General features: G+C 45.3%; 1 protein-coding gene across 9 annotated transcripts in view; it reads left to right on the top strand.

Annotated features, from left to right (window-relative positions):
- Nucleotides 1-13,693, top strand: part of ERC2 (ELKS/RAB6-interacting/CAST family member 2) — a 923,200-nt gene that overhangs the window by 906,194 nt on the left and 3,313 nt on the right. The gene's annotated exons all lie outside the window — the stretch shown is intronic.

The raw sequence follows: 13,693 nt of genomic DNA, 5'->3' as shown, positions 1-13,693 counted from the left end.
GGAAGGCCCCCCTGAAGAAGTGGAATTTCAGCAGACATTTAAGGACAAGCAGAAGGCAGCAAGGTGCGATGGGTCGGTGCTCCAGGAGGAGGGAACTGTGTGTGCAAAGGCCCTGAAGGGGGACCCAGCTGTGTGCCTCCTTGTGCATGGGACTCTCCGCACTGCCAGTTGGGAATTGTGTGTGCCTTTGCAGAGGTTTGCGGCATCACATGGGACTGGATCCCAAGGCAGTTCTCTGCGGCAAAGCCAAGGCCTCTGGCATACCCCCGGGGCACACAGGGACTGCTGGAGTGGTTTGGAGATGTACTGTACCGGTCTTTGGAAACGGCTCCAAAGATGCCACTGGTGTCATCCATCAGGTGGCCACTTGTTAATGCCCCAGCTCCTTAATCTCTGGCCTAGTTCTCCCTCCAGTCATTTCCTAGCCCTCCCTCCCTCGGCTGCCAGGCCTGTCTTGGAAGAATTAAACCCAGTCTCTGCCTGGCAGGACCTTAGGATTTAATAGGCAAACTTCCAGCCAGTTCCTAAATTATGAGAATGCGTTTTTCCCCTCTTCAGTCTTCAAAGTGACCAGCAACAAAAGCAGCACAGGAATCCCCTCTCAGGGCACCTCCACATCTAAGTTGGAAACATTTGTGGTAGCCAGAAGCCTCATGACAGATGAGAGAATGGGTCTGCCTGAGGGGCCCGTGGTTAACTATTTCTCAATCACCCTCAGAGGCCATCAGCCCCAGTGACATTACAGAGTTCACTTAATCCCTGAGCAGGAGCTGCAGGGGAAGGAACACTGAAGGCTGCAGCCCTGGGCCTGTAAGAGCAGACGGCCACTTTAAAATGTAAATTCAGGCCTGGGAGTGTGTCTCCTTTTAAGTGCTGTGCAAATGTGACCGACCTGGGATTTCCTCAGAAATAGCCCCTGCTTCCTTCTAGCTCCTCCTTCTATGTTGTTCTTCTTTGTGGGAGACATCATCATTTCCTTTGAAGGTGGTCCATTGAGCAATGGGCTTCCTGAGCAAACCCTGCACGTGTGTGTTTGCAGAGATGGATTGCAATTTTGGAGGCATCTTGTTCTCTACGTGTTGCTTAAAACCTATACCGTGTGAAACTCATAGTGGGTTCTGAGTTGGGACCCACCATTATAGAACACATATTTGGACTTAAGGACCATGTTTTCATTGCCTGCTCCCACCCATACATCTAGCACAAGATCAGCGGTACTATAGACCCTCCAGAAATACCGTTCTATAACGTTCTGGCCATTTTCCTGTGGACCAAGCATCTCTACTCAACATGAAGAGATTATAATGATATCCTGAGTGGAAACCAAAATGGTAGCTATGATGCCAGTGGCCTGGCCCAGATGTCCCAGGAAGGTGCCATTTTGTTTATACTGCAGTAAAAATTCCTTTGTGACAAAGCAGCTTAGGTTAAATAGAAATCTCATGGATAAGAAGTCAAGTCCCACCAATTCCAATGGATTTCATGTGAAGGTTTTCCCCAGGCCTTTCAAAGTTACCTATCAAAGGATAAGGTCAGGAAGGCAAGATCCCCTGTGTGGGGGTGGAGGAGAGGGAGTAATTCAGCAGCAGACATCCTGGCCATCACTGAGGGAGGCTCTAATTTGGAGCAAGTAAAGCCTTGGAGTTATACTTTGCCGGTAAAGGCAGACCCTCCCTCAATAATCTTTTTAGCATTCCACTCCTTCAAAGACCACTTGGACCCCAAAGCCCTCGTGCAGCCAGAAGACATGTGAATATCCCATCAGTTGTGTAGAAGCAATAGATTGGAATCCCCCAGATAGTTCACTCAATCTCAGAATGATAAATGATCAATCATTGCATTCCTCCTAAATGAAATTAAGATGTTAAGATATATGGCTTGGGGCTTCTGGATGGGATTTCTGCAGTTGAATTTCCAACTGAAAATGTATTGCTTTGGCACCACTGGGAAAGGGAGCCATTCTGGATCTATGTTAAAACAAAACATTTGACAGTGGAGAAGAATGCTTCAGACATGTTAATTTTTTTCATATTTAAAAGTGATTAATCATCCCCAATGCTGTGAAGCTGGAAGGCCGGGAAGCAAACTCTTGGAGGGGAAGGAGGAAGTATGGACCTTGATACGCTGCAGTGGAGGCTTTTGAAGGAGCCTGTAGGTGAGCCCTTGTTGTGAGACAAAAAGCACCAACAGAAAATCTATTTGAAAGGACAGAGAGTCTGGACAAAACCCTAGGAATGCACAGAAATGCATGGACTTACTTTTCTATTAGCACAGTGAGAAAGAAGACGAGGAAGAAGGAGAAGAAGGAGCCATTCCCTTCCAGTAAGCGCATGTAACCGCCAGAGAGGTTACTTCCTTGGAAGGCGTTTTCAGCCCTCCTGCCACAGCAGGTCAGGGCCCCGATGTGCTCCTGCAAGTTGGGTTTTGATGTCCCGGTGTGCAAGATTACACCATGGCCCCACCTATCTGTGGGCCCCCCCTAGCTGTGATGTTTAGCATGCAACTTTAGTCTCTGCTCCTGTTTCTGGAGCAGTGTAATGGGTTAATAACAGCAACCCCTTCAGCATGTCAGGACTGGATGGCGTAAAGCAAAATGTCTGTGCTCAGTGAATTTGGGGGCATCATTCTCCTCCTTTGTACTTACGGAAATTTTAATTAGTAAATCATATGCTCATTTTAATTACTTGTGGAATGTAATGTCTGATATGCTCACTAGATGTGCCTTCCATGAAGTCAGTGTCTGTCTCATTCAGCCACATGTCCCCAGGACTTAGCTTGGTTCCTGATAGATGCGTTAAAAATTGTGGGAGGGAGAGTGGGAGGGAGGGGAGGAGGGAAGGAAAAAAGGAGACAAGGAGAAGAAGGAAGAAAAGGAAGAAAGGAAGGAAGGAAGGCAGGCAGGAAGGAAGGAAGGGAGGGAGGGAGGGAGGGAGGGAGGGAGGAAGGAAGGAAGGAAGGAAGGAAGGAAGGGAGGGAGGGAGGGAGGAAGAGAGGAATGAAGGGAAGAAAGGATTCTCTTACTTTTCATAAGCATAACTTGAAGACAATATCAAATGCAAGCTGAATCTGCCTTTGAGTCTCATTTAAGACCCCATATCCCTTTCAACTCTCAGACCAAATTGAGGTCACTTTTTTCCTATTCCCCTATTTACAGGTGGGTGTGGATTAGGGCTCAGAGGGCTCAGAGACCCTGAATATCTCTAAAAGGCCTGCCTTCACTCAGCTGGTTGCTGGCTTGTGTTCCTACATTTCCTTTTTCCCTTTCCACATACCAAAGTGGTCTTCCCCACCCCCAAGAAGGCCAGTACCTTTTGTTGCAGGAAACTCTGATTTGGCAGCTGCTTAGAAAACACAGAAAAGTTTGAAGCAAGCTGAAATTAAAGCACAGTTAATCAAATGCAAAACTCCATTCAGCCCCTATCTGCCAAAAATAAATAGTTTAAAATATGAATTTCAGATCACCGACAATGATGACTGTGTTTATGGCAGTGGGGTTGACTGCCTTCAGCGGCCATCGTTGCCGGCGTGCAACCAGCATTTAGAAATGAAACAAAAACACATTGAACTTGCTGCATTAGCTGTTGCCACATCGGAACGCTAATGGGTTTAGTGACCACAGCCGACCCAGGCCAGAGTGTGTCAACAGCCCAAGGACCAGCCTCGCTTGCTGTTTGTGCTTTGCCCAAGTTGTTACAAGTTTAATTCTTTGCAGCTTACTTTTCCTGCTGTTTTGGCCTCTCCGGCACTAACTAAAGAGCGCAGCAGCCAGCCCAGCGTCATGTAGCCAGGCCTTGGGGACCCTCGCAAGAGCTCTGTAGATGCAGGCATCTCAGCCTCTTGGGCCTGATGACCGGTGGGATTAGAGCTCCAGGAGGTGTACTTGACCGTCCTTCCCCTCGACCTCCAGCCTTCTTTATTCCAGTCACTTCTAAAATCCGTTCTGGAAATAGCCCAGCCTGAAGCAGATGCAAAGGGCCTCTTGATTTGCCACTCATTTGGAAAAGTGGAGTCTTCCTGCCTCTCTTCCTGCACAAGAAAGCATGCTGCACAGAGCGTGCACCACGAAGGGGGGTTCCTCGCATTACACTCAGGCTTTCCGCCCTGTCTGCAAAACGAAGTCCACTGTCTCCAATTCTAAGCAGCCCAGTCGAGCACCGGGCTACAGGACCTTGGTGGTGAAGAGGTTAAATCGCTCAACAGGCTGGATCTGTGTTTTCCTGCCCACACTTGCTCCTGGCCTAAGGCAGTGCCTGCTGTTTGGGGAGGGGGGAAAAGGGAGGTCTCGCCTGGACCCAGGTGGCCGACAGGCAAACCATGTTATTAAGAAGCAGGGATCACAAAACCTTGATCTTCAAAAGAGACCCCTAATTAGTCGCCAGCCCAAGAGTAAATGGCATTCTACCTCAGTGAGGCGGGAAGGGCGCCTTCCAGTTCTGGGGACTAATTGCCATTATTGGCTCTATGAAGATCCTGTTGTAAACACTTGTCATCTGAGCCACTTCTGGTCGGCAGACTGGAGATATCAAATTGTTCCTTCATGTTTCAAATTCTGCAAAATGCCTTGCCGGCTCCTCTCTCTAGGAGGGTGCACATGACTGCTTTCTTAGCACCGGGCTAGAGAGATGTTTCCCTGTCGCTGCTCTATGCTGTGGCAAGCTCACACTAAAACTGAGTTCTTGTCAGGAAGGGATTCAAAAACATGTTTTACTTTATCCTCAATTGAATTTGAAAATACCATCTCAAAAATAAACTGTAATGGCAGGCCGAGGAATTTATCGTGAAGCTAATGGGGCTGAAGCTTTGGGCCCCCTCGAGTGCGCAGACTTTGTCCAAGACCCTCAGAGAGGCCCTAATGATGTGGACGAGTCAACTGTTTGTCTATTCTTTGTCTATAAGAGGGCCCACCGAAGGGGATAGAACCAAATGTGCTCTGGGATAGTACCTGGAATGTGTTTCTTTATCTTTTGTATCATGTACTCTTGTTACTTCTGGAAGTATTTTCTCCCTGCTCTTAGACTTACTCATTCTTGGTCCTTTGGGGCACTTGTGAAGAGAAAGGCAAACTTCTTAGGCCGCGTGCAGAATGCTAGGTTTTGTCTAAGTTTATGCTTGATCTAGGAATGTTTCAAGAACTTGGGGCCGAGGTACCCTGGATCCGTGTCAAGGGCAGACTGGATAATACCCAACTCAGATGGCAAAAGAGGCCAACCTAAAGGGAGATTTGGGGGACCTGGGGATTTGGGCTTGTGACTCTCCAAACCACTGGAATTCGATTCTATTCTATGGACACTTCCATGGCAATAAATATGTCAGACTGAGAGAGAGAGAAGGAAAAAGCAGTGAATAATGTGTGAATACTCCTGTGAAGTGTGAGTTTCCTATTCACCTTCAGGACCAGCTTTAGCAAGCATTTAGGGACTGTGAGACGGTATGGTCTATGCTAACATCCACAAGGAGCTATGTTGCAGGGCCCAAACGTCATGTCACGACAAATGGCCCCTCTGTCTCCCAAAGCGGAGCTCCAGAACCGTTTCGTCGGGGAGCTAGGGAGTCACCATTACTCAGCAATAATTCCTTTGTGAGAACAGTTCAGGGTGGAAGTTCTATACACAAGGCTTAGGATGTTTGCTCATAGGATTCCATCGTCTCCGTGATGAAAGCGGACGGTTTTTCCCCTCCAGGTAACCTAATAACCTCAGACAACCATCAGGAGCGGTGGTAGTGGCCCTCGCTGCGTGGGGGTTCTCCGGGGCGACTCGGGCATTTCCCCCTCTCTCCGGGGCACGGGTGTTCTGTTTGTTGAAACGGTCCCTGTCTCCAGCGTCACTCTCAGCGCCCCCGAAGATTCCCAAAGCATTATTTTAACCTATACGTTTCACTGATTTGAGATGTTAGACATTGCATGCCAAACTTCTGGTTATTCTAACTAGTTCAGAAAAGAAAGACTAACATCGGTTTTGACAACAAACAAAACCAGTTTTTGTTCTATCACTTATGTTTAAAAGATTCCAATTTCAAACTAAACACAATGTGTGGTTATTCTGTCAGCGGTTTATACAGCCACCAGGGCGCCAGAGTCACACACTGCATACATCATTGTAGTTTTAAAATGTACTTAATGAACATTTTTTTTCTTCTCTAGTAACTACTTCATTGCCTTAAATGAATGCATTCCAATAGAATTTGTAACAAATGACCACTTTGTGTTTGCATTAATGCCAAACACGTTTAACAAATTTTTAACAAGGAGCCCTGGCAAAATGCCAAACTCCTAGAGGGACACTGGAAGAATGCTATAAATTTAAACTAGATTTTACCTTTTCACTTAGCTCAGCAAGTGTCTTAGGTGTCTTGCTATCTCAGGATTGTGGCATTTCTACTCTATGTCAGAGAAGTTGTACATTTTCATTATTTTTATTACTTGGGTTGTACCTATTTCCACAGGACTTTTAAATCTATGCAGCCGTGTCCGAAATAATATGATGGCAGCTTAGAATAGATGTTTATTTCTGCGAAATTGTTCATGCCTTATATAGCTTGGTAGATGCAGGTATGCAATACGTACTTTAACAAAAATATGATATTTAAAACGGCACAGTCAACCATTTAAATACAAAAACAACAGGGGTGCCTGGGTGGCTCAGTCAGTTGAGTGTCGGACTTCAGCTCAGGTCATGATCTCACGGTTCGTGGGTTCGAGCCCCGCGTTGGGCTCTGTGCTGACAGCTCAGAGCCTGGAGCCTGTTTCAGATTCTGTGTCTCCCTCTCTCTCTCTGCCCCTAACCCACTCGCATTCTGTCTCTGTCTCTCTCAAAATAAAGAAAACATTTTTAAAATTTTTAAATACAAAAACAGCAGATTAGGCCAGCGATTCTCAAGTAGGGGGATTTGCCCCCTAGATGATATTTGGCAATATTGGGAGACATTTTTGATTGTCATGGCCAGGAGAGTGGGTGATGCTACTGGCATCTAGTGGGCAGAGGCCAGGGATGTTGCTACGCATCCTATAACGGTGAGCATCCCCACAACAATGAGTGACCCAGCCCCGAGTGTCCACAGCATCAAATCAAGAAATCCTGGGGTTGAGTGGCAAGGGCCTTTGGCCTCTGGACAGTCTCTCAGGCTAAAGAAACTATTATCTCAAGAAAACTTACAACTAAAAGCACGTTTCTTTTCAACCAGTGTTTTAAGAATTACACAGAGTACCTGACGCTGATATTGAGTGGCAGATTTCTGACTTTCACTCCTGCTGCTGTCTGTCCTTGAGAAGAGAAAAGCTGGGCTATAGCAGCCTGGCCTAAAATGTCAACTGAGGCAGTGCTGGGGACGGTTTGTGGCCTGAGTATGGGAATGTGCAAGCCCAGTGACCCACTCCAGGTGCTACTTGCTGAAGGCCACTGCCGGGAAGTGGGAATGATCTCCAAGACAGGGCTGGGGGCAGGCAGGGCCCTGCATGTCCACAAGAAGATAGCTTTAGTGTTCCGTGGGCACTTTTATTTTAATAGCTATGCAATTATTATAATGAGTGTTAGACAAATACTGGCTCCATTATGGCATTAAAATAAATCTTTTTTTTCTTTGAGCATAGGCCCTAATTTTTAGAGTTAGGCAAACAAGCACTTACATAAAAATAAATCTTTCTTAAAAAGAAAATTTAAGTTTTTAGAAAATACTTTTAAAGAAAAATATTAATTGTGACAGGTGTTTATGAAGAGATTACAAAAATTGGGAAGGTGGAACACAAAAGATCAAGATTTAGAAAATTCTGCCATCATAGTAAAGAGAATGGGCTCTAGAAGCCAGAAGATGTGGGTTCAGATCAGGCCCCAGAGAGGTGGGAATTTGACCTAAAGCATTCAGTCCCTGGAAGCCTCAGTCTCCTCATCTGTGTCAGGGGCTGATCAACCCGATTAGAACCATGGTGCTCTCCAGCTTGTCTGAGATAATTTCTGCAATAGCACGGAGCACCGTGGCGGATGGCGAGCACCGAACATTAGCTATGAATAAATGACTACAATAATAACTACGGAAATAAATCCTAAGGAGACAGCAGTGTATGCTGCCATTCATCTGATTTCCTTGATTTAAAACAGTGTGGGTAAGTTGCACCCAGTGCACAGAAACCGAAGTCGAAATCCAAATCCCGAGTTCTCTAGGTGCCCTGGCCAGAAAGCTCCACCTCCCTAACAGCAGTTTGCAATTCTGAGCCGCCGGTTTGCTGGGCCCACCCCACCCCCCATCCACAGCCCTTTGGGCTCTCAAGTGTTACATTTTATTGCCCTGTGGAGCTGTAGGAGGCCACTCACAAGGTAAAATGTTGCTCTCCACTCATATTTTTGAATTATGGCTTCAAGGTGGTTGCTCCTATCAAGAAAATTAAATGATTTAACATAATTTGTTGCCACTTTGATCACAACAATAATAAATAAATCTTCGTGAGGAAAACGGGAAACCCATTCCGCCCAGTTTTAAAAGATGTTAAGTAATAACACAGATGTAGTTATAGATTTCTCTCTCTCTCTCTCTCTTTTTTTTTTTTTTTTAAGCAGAAACGACTCTATTGGGTTTTCCTGTGAGCAGAATCACTTAGTGAAGTTATGCTGCAGGATGCCTGCCTCCCCTCCAGAAGGAGCAGCTCTTCTCTTAGGCAGTTGTTAATTAGTCTATCAGGGGCTTGCTGTTCTGTGGGCACCATGTGCAATGTCAGGGGCATCCAAAGCCGACGTGAATGGGTGTCTGTTTTTGTACCTGGGGGCACAGCACACATTTGGAAAGCACATGGAGCGTAATGGACATTAACCCAGATGTCAAAAATAGCCTGCGTTTTACTACTGTTATTAAACAGTTTCCCCTTTAACCCCTCCGTGTTTACCAAAGACCCCTTTCTCCTAGCCAGTTTCTGCAAATCACTACTGAAAGGGCAGGAGAAGAAAGTCATAATCGGGCAGGTGTCTTTATTCCAAAGAAAAACAGTCTGAAGGAATATTTGTGAGACACCACACATTTATAGCCTGCTCCCCTGGGGGCGCTTGTCCTGGGGCAGAATCTTACTGCGGTGATCACCCACTCGCCCCACCCCCGCAGCCACCCCTTACCCCCTGCACACCAACCGCAGGGGTGGTTCCTTCCCCAAGAACCCAGCCGAGACTTTTCGCAATGGGAACAGCCTTCTATTCTTCTGTGATACCAGTTACACATTCTTTGGTTTAAAAAGTCCAAGAACAAGGAAAATTCCAAGGAAGAAAAATTTTAAACACTGCCCAGAAATAACTATTAATGATATTCTGGTATATGCATTTGCAGGTGTTTATGTTTATGCGTGTGTTGCAGCAAGAATGTGGTTGAGCTGCACATACAGAATTGTGGTCTGAACACTGGAAATTTGTAGGCATCTCTCCATATTAAAAAATACATATATGTTCTGATTGTCATATAGTCAGATCTTAAACATGCCTGTCACAGACCCCTGTTCATTTCCTTTGAGGCACAAATTTTTTAAAATCCTCATTCTCTTATTTGTGTATCTATTTGTCTGTCTTGCTCCTAAAAATACAGGTTTCATGAGGGTACAGATTTTGTCTGTCCTGTTTAATGTGGGTTTTTTTTTTTTTGAGAGAGAGAGAGAGAGAGAGAGAGAGAGAGTGAGCCATAAAGCACTAGCAGGGGAGGGGCAGAGAGAGAGAGAGAGAGGGAGACACACAATCTAAAACAGGTCCAGGCTCGGAGCTGTCAGCACAGAGCCCGATGTGAGGCTTGAACTCACGAACCACCAGATCATAACCTGAGATGAAGTCAGATGCTTAACTGACTGAGCCACCCACGTGCCCCTGTCTTTTTTACCACTGTACCCCTGGCACCAAGCACACTGCCTGATACAAAGGAGCTGTATTAGTTTGCTATCACTGCATAACAAATTAACACAAACTTAGTGACTAAAACAACACTCATTTTTTAAGTCACAGTTTCTATAGGTCAGAAGCCAAGTCACACACCACTGGGTCCTTGTCTTCGGGTCTCCTAAGGCCAAAGTCAAGGTGTTGACCAGGCTGGATTTTAACCTGGAGGCTCTGGGGAAGCACCCACCTCCGGGCTCATTCAAGTTGTTAGCAGAATTCAGTTCCTTGTGGTTGTAGGACTAAGGGCCCAGTTTTCTCGCTGGCTGTCAGCTCGGGGCTGCACGTGGACTGTGCAGGACGCTCTCGGGTCCTTGCCCCATGATTCCCTCCATCTCAGCACAGCAAATCCCTCTCGTGTTTCAGATTTCCCTTTCTCTCCTGCTACTAACGAGAGAAGAGCCTGTGCTATTCAAAGTTCCTGTGATTAAATTAGGTCTGCTCAGGTCAACCCTCTTGATTAACTTAAAGTCAGTGGATTAGCGACCTTCCTTAAATCTGTAAGGTAGCATAATCGTGGTGTGAGATGTTCACAGTCTCGGTCTCCAGGATCAGAGCAGGAAATATTGCTGGGGAGGGGGTGGGTTCTGCCTACTCTGAACGCTCCCTAATACCTGTGGCATGAAGGAGTGAATCAGTTTGTTCCATGAACTGTGCAAGGCTCCGGGGATGCTAGGTGAGCAAGACTGGCCTGGCCTCTGCCCTTGTAGATCTTATAGCCTAGACCAGTATTATTCAGGTAGAAATATAATACCAGCCAATGGTTTTCAGTTTTCTCATAACCACATTAAAAATAAGAAGAAACCAACTGAAACTGAAATTAACTGTAATACTATATTTAACTTGATCCCATATGTCCAAAATATTCTTTTAACACAAAATCAATATTAAAAAACTAAATTCATAGTAACTAATAGTGCATGGTGTGTGAACTAGCTGGAATTTAAAGAAAAATGTAAAAATTCAGAGGAAAAAGAAACGATAAAATAAGAAAACTAAATTCATACTAAATCTAAAATTCATTATATTAATTTATATTCATTCAAAATCAATATAAAAAATAAATCCATACTAAAGCTTCAAAATCTGCTGTGTATTTTCACTTATAGCACATCTCAATTTGGACCAGCCATATTTCAAGTGAATAGCCACACGTGGGTAGTGGCTACCAATATGGATAGTAAAAGTCAGACAAATCACCAGAAGGGGAGAGTGAAGTATGTGTGAGACGCCTCGCTGTATCCCACATTCAGGAGTGTCAGGCAAGTCTTCTAGGGAGGAAGTGACATCTAAACTGAGACCAAAGAGGAAGTAGGCACTGGTCAGGTCAAGGGCTGATGTAAACGCGGGTCAGACAAGTGTGTGAGACGAGGAGAAAAGAAGGCTTCGTATTGCAGAATCAAGCCCAGCACAGGTGGAACGTGAAGTGTGGGGCTGGAGAGAGAGAGGCCAGCGTGGCCAGAGTCTCCTCTCCATCCTGAGGGCAATGGGATTGTAAATTCAGGTTGTACACAGGAAACACAAGATGGAATAGATGTCGTTATGGAAATAGAGCTGCGGGGGGCACATGAGAACACTGAGTTGGGTGCTTTGGGAGAAGAGGCGTGGGGACAGAGTGGGCCTGCTGTGACCATCCAGGTAAGGCAGGACTAGCCAGAGATTATCCCACGGTGGGTGGTTGCCCGGATTGCCTCATTGCTGAAAGCTAAGATTCCTTTTTATTTTTTTTAAAGCAGAAGCTTATTTGCCCCCCAGCAAGGGATCATCTGCATTTCTAACTGCTGGCAATGTCATCTGAGTCTTTCTCTCAAAGCCTTTTAGGCCTTCCCGTGAATGGATTGTCTGGTTGAAGGAGCAGCGGCCCTTTCGGAGTGTTCTCTCTTCCTCAGAGCACACCTCATCTAGCACACACATCTCGTGCAGTGCCGTTTTGAGGCACTGTATCTGCCTAGTGACCTGCTACCCAGCTGGAAATCTTTCTCTCAACTGAATAAATGATTGTTCTTTGCTACTTTATCTTGGAAAAACATCAAGGACATCAGACATTCACTGTAATTATTTTTCACTCGTTTCCCCATCTGTAAAATATGACCGGTGCATTTTAGTACTACTTTGGGTTTCTCTTTACCTTTTAATCATGTGGCCTTTTAATATATTGGTCAGCCCTTTAAAAGGATGATTAAGAAATGCTTAATGCACAAAAGAATTAGAGCAATGCACAGCTCACGGAGCAGAAAGCGTGCTCTGACTTACAATTTTCATACAAAGTTTGCAGAGATTTTATGTGCCAGAATGAGTAATATGATCTCCTCTAGGAACTCCCTAGCTTTCTGGCTCTGCAAAAGTCATTTTTTTGCCCCGATTCAAGTTTCTTAACCAGAAGGGTTACACCAAACTCCTCAGAGTATGAATTAGCAGAGTTCATCCAAGCCACATATTTCATTTGCACTGTTTAACGATGGCTGGAAATAACTGCCTACCTGTGCAGACACTGGGATCTTTGGCGCGCTCATTAGTCAGTGTGGCTTGAGAAATTCTGTGCATCAGCCACCAAATCAGACAGCTCAGGCTGTATATAAAAAGCGGCTCACACATGTGTGCCTATGTGTATGCGTGTGTGCGTTTGATCTTTCCCCTCCCCACCATATTCCCCAGATAGCTGCACTATTACCAAGTGCCCGGAAACTCCCGAAGCATTCGCAGGCCATATGTGAATGATAATGAGCATCAGCAGGGAAGAAAATCAGCATTTGAAGGGTCATATGGGCTGGTCCTCTCTTCCCACCCATTTTGCTGACTTTCCCAGGCTACACTTGTATTCCACACCAGGGCCTCTTACTGGGGCAGTGAGAACATTTGGGGTGCTTCTGCATATCTGTTCCCCAGGGCATGAAGTATGCAGACGGATGACCGTTACATCTATGCTTGGGGTTGAGTACACACACTCACACACACACACACACACACACTCACACACACACACACACACACACTCACACACACACACATACACATGCCATTGCATGCTGGGATGAAGGCCAGCTTTGTTTTGTTCTCTCTTTAATGAGATATCAACGTCCTTTTTAAAGTATGTTTTTATTTTGGTAAAATATACACTAAAATGTACCATTTTAACCAACATAAATGTATAAGTTAAATGTAATTCAGAGGCATTTAGTACATACACGGAGTTGTACAACCACTACTGTCCCTTTCTAGAATTTTCTCACTATCCCAAACGATTGCTTAATTGTACCCACAAAGCAGTAACTCCCCCCTCCCCTTCCCTCCAGCCCCTGGCAAGCCTCTAGTCTATTTTATGCTTCTATGAATTTGTCTATTCCAGATATTTCACATAAGTGGAATCATGCAGTATTTGTCCTTTGGTGTCTGGCTTATTCACTTATTTCACTGCCATGGTGTCTCCCAATGTCATTCACATTGTGGCATGAATCAGAACTTCATTTCTTTTTAGGGCTGTGTACTACTGTTCCACTGTATGCACCACATTTGCTTATCCATCCATTTGCTGATAGACACTTGGGAGTTGTTTCTCCCTGTTTGTTGTGAACAATGCTGCGACGAGCATTTGGATCCAGGTATTTGTTTGAGTCCCTGTTTTCCATTCTTCTGCATTCATACCCAGGAGTGGGATTGCCAGTGCCAGTATGTGTTTAAATCATTGCTCTTAAACGGTTTGTAAGCAGATGTTAAGTTTTCTGGTGTCTTGACCATCTTTAACTCTCTTGTCTCTGTAAAGTCGAGCTAAAAATAGTTTAAGAACCATGCTCATTATAGAA

The sequence above is a fragment of the Felis catus genome, chromosome A2, assembly GCF_018350175.1.
Source record: "Felis catus isolate Fca126 chromosome A2, F.catus_Fca126_mat1.0, whole genome shotgun sequence".
Lineage (NCBI taxonomy): Eukaryota > Metazoa > Chordata > Mammalia > Carnivora > Felidae > Felis > Felis catus.
The sequence above is the reverse complement of the archived record's forward strand: the minus strand, read 5'-3'. Positions and strand labels throughout refer to the sequence as shown.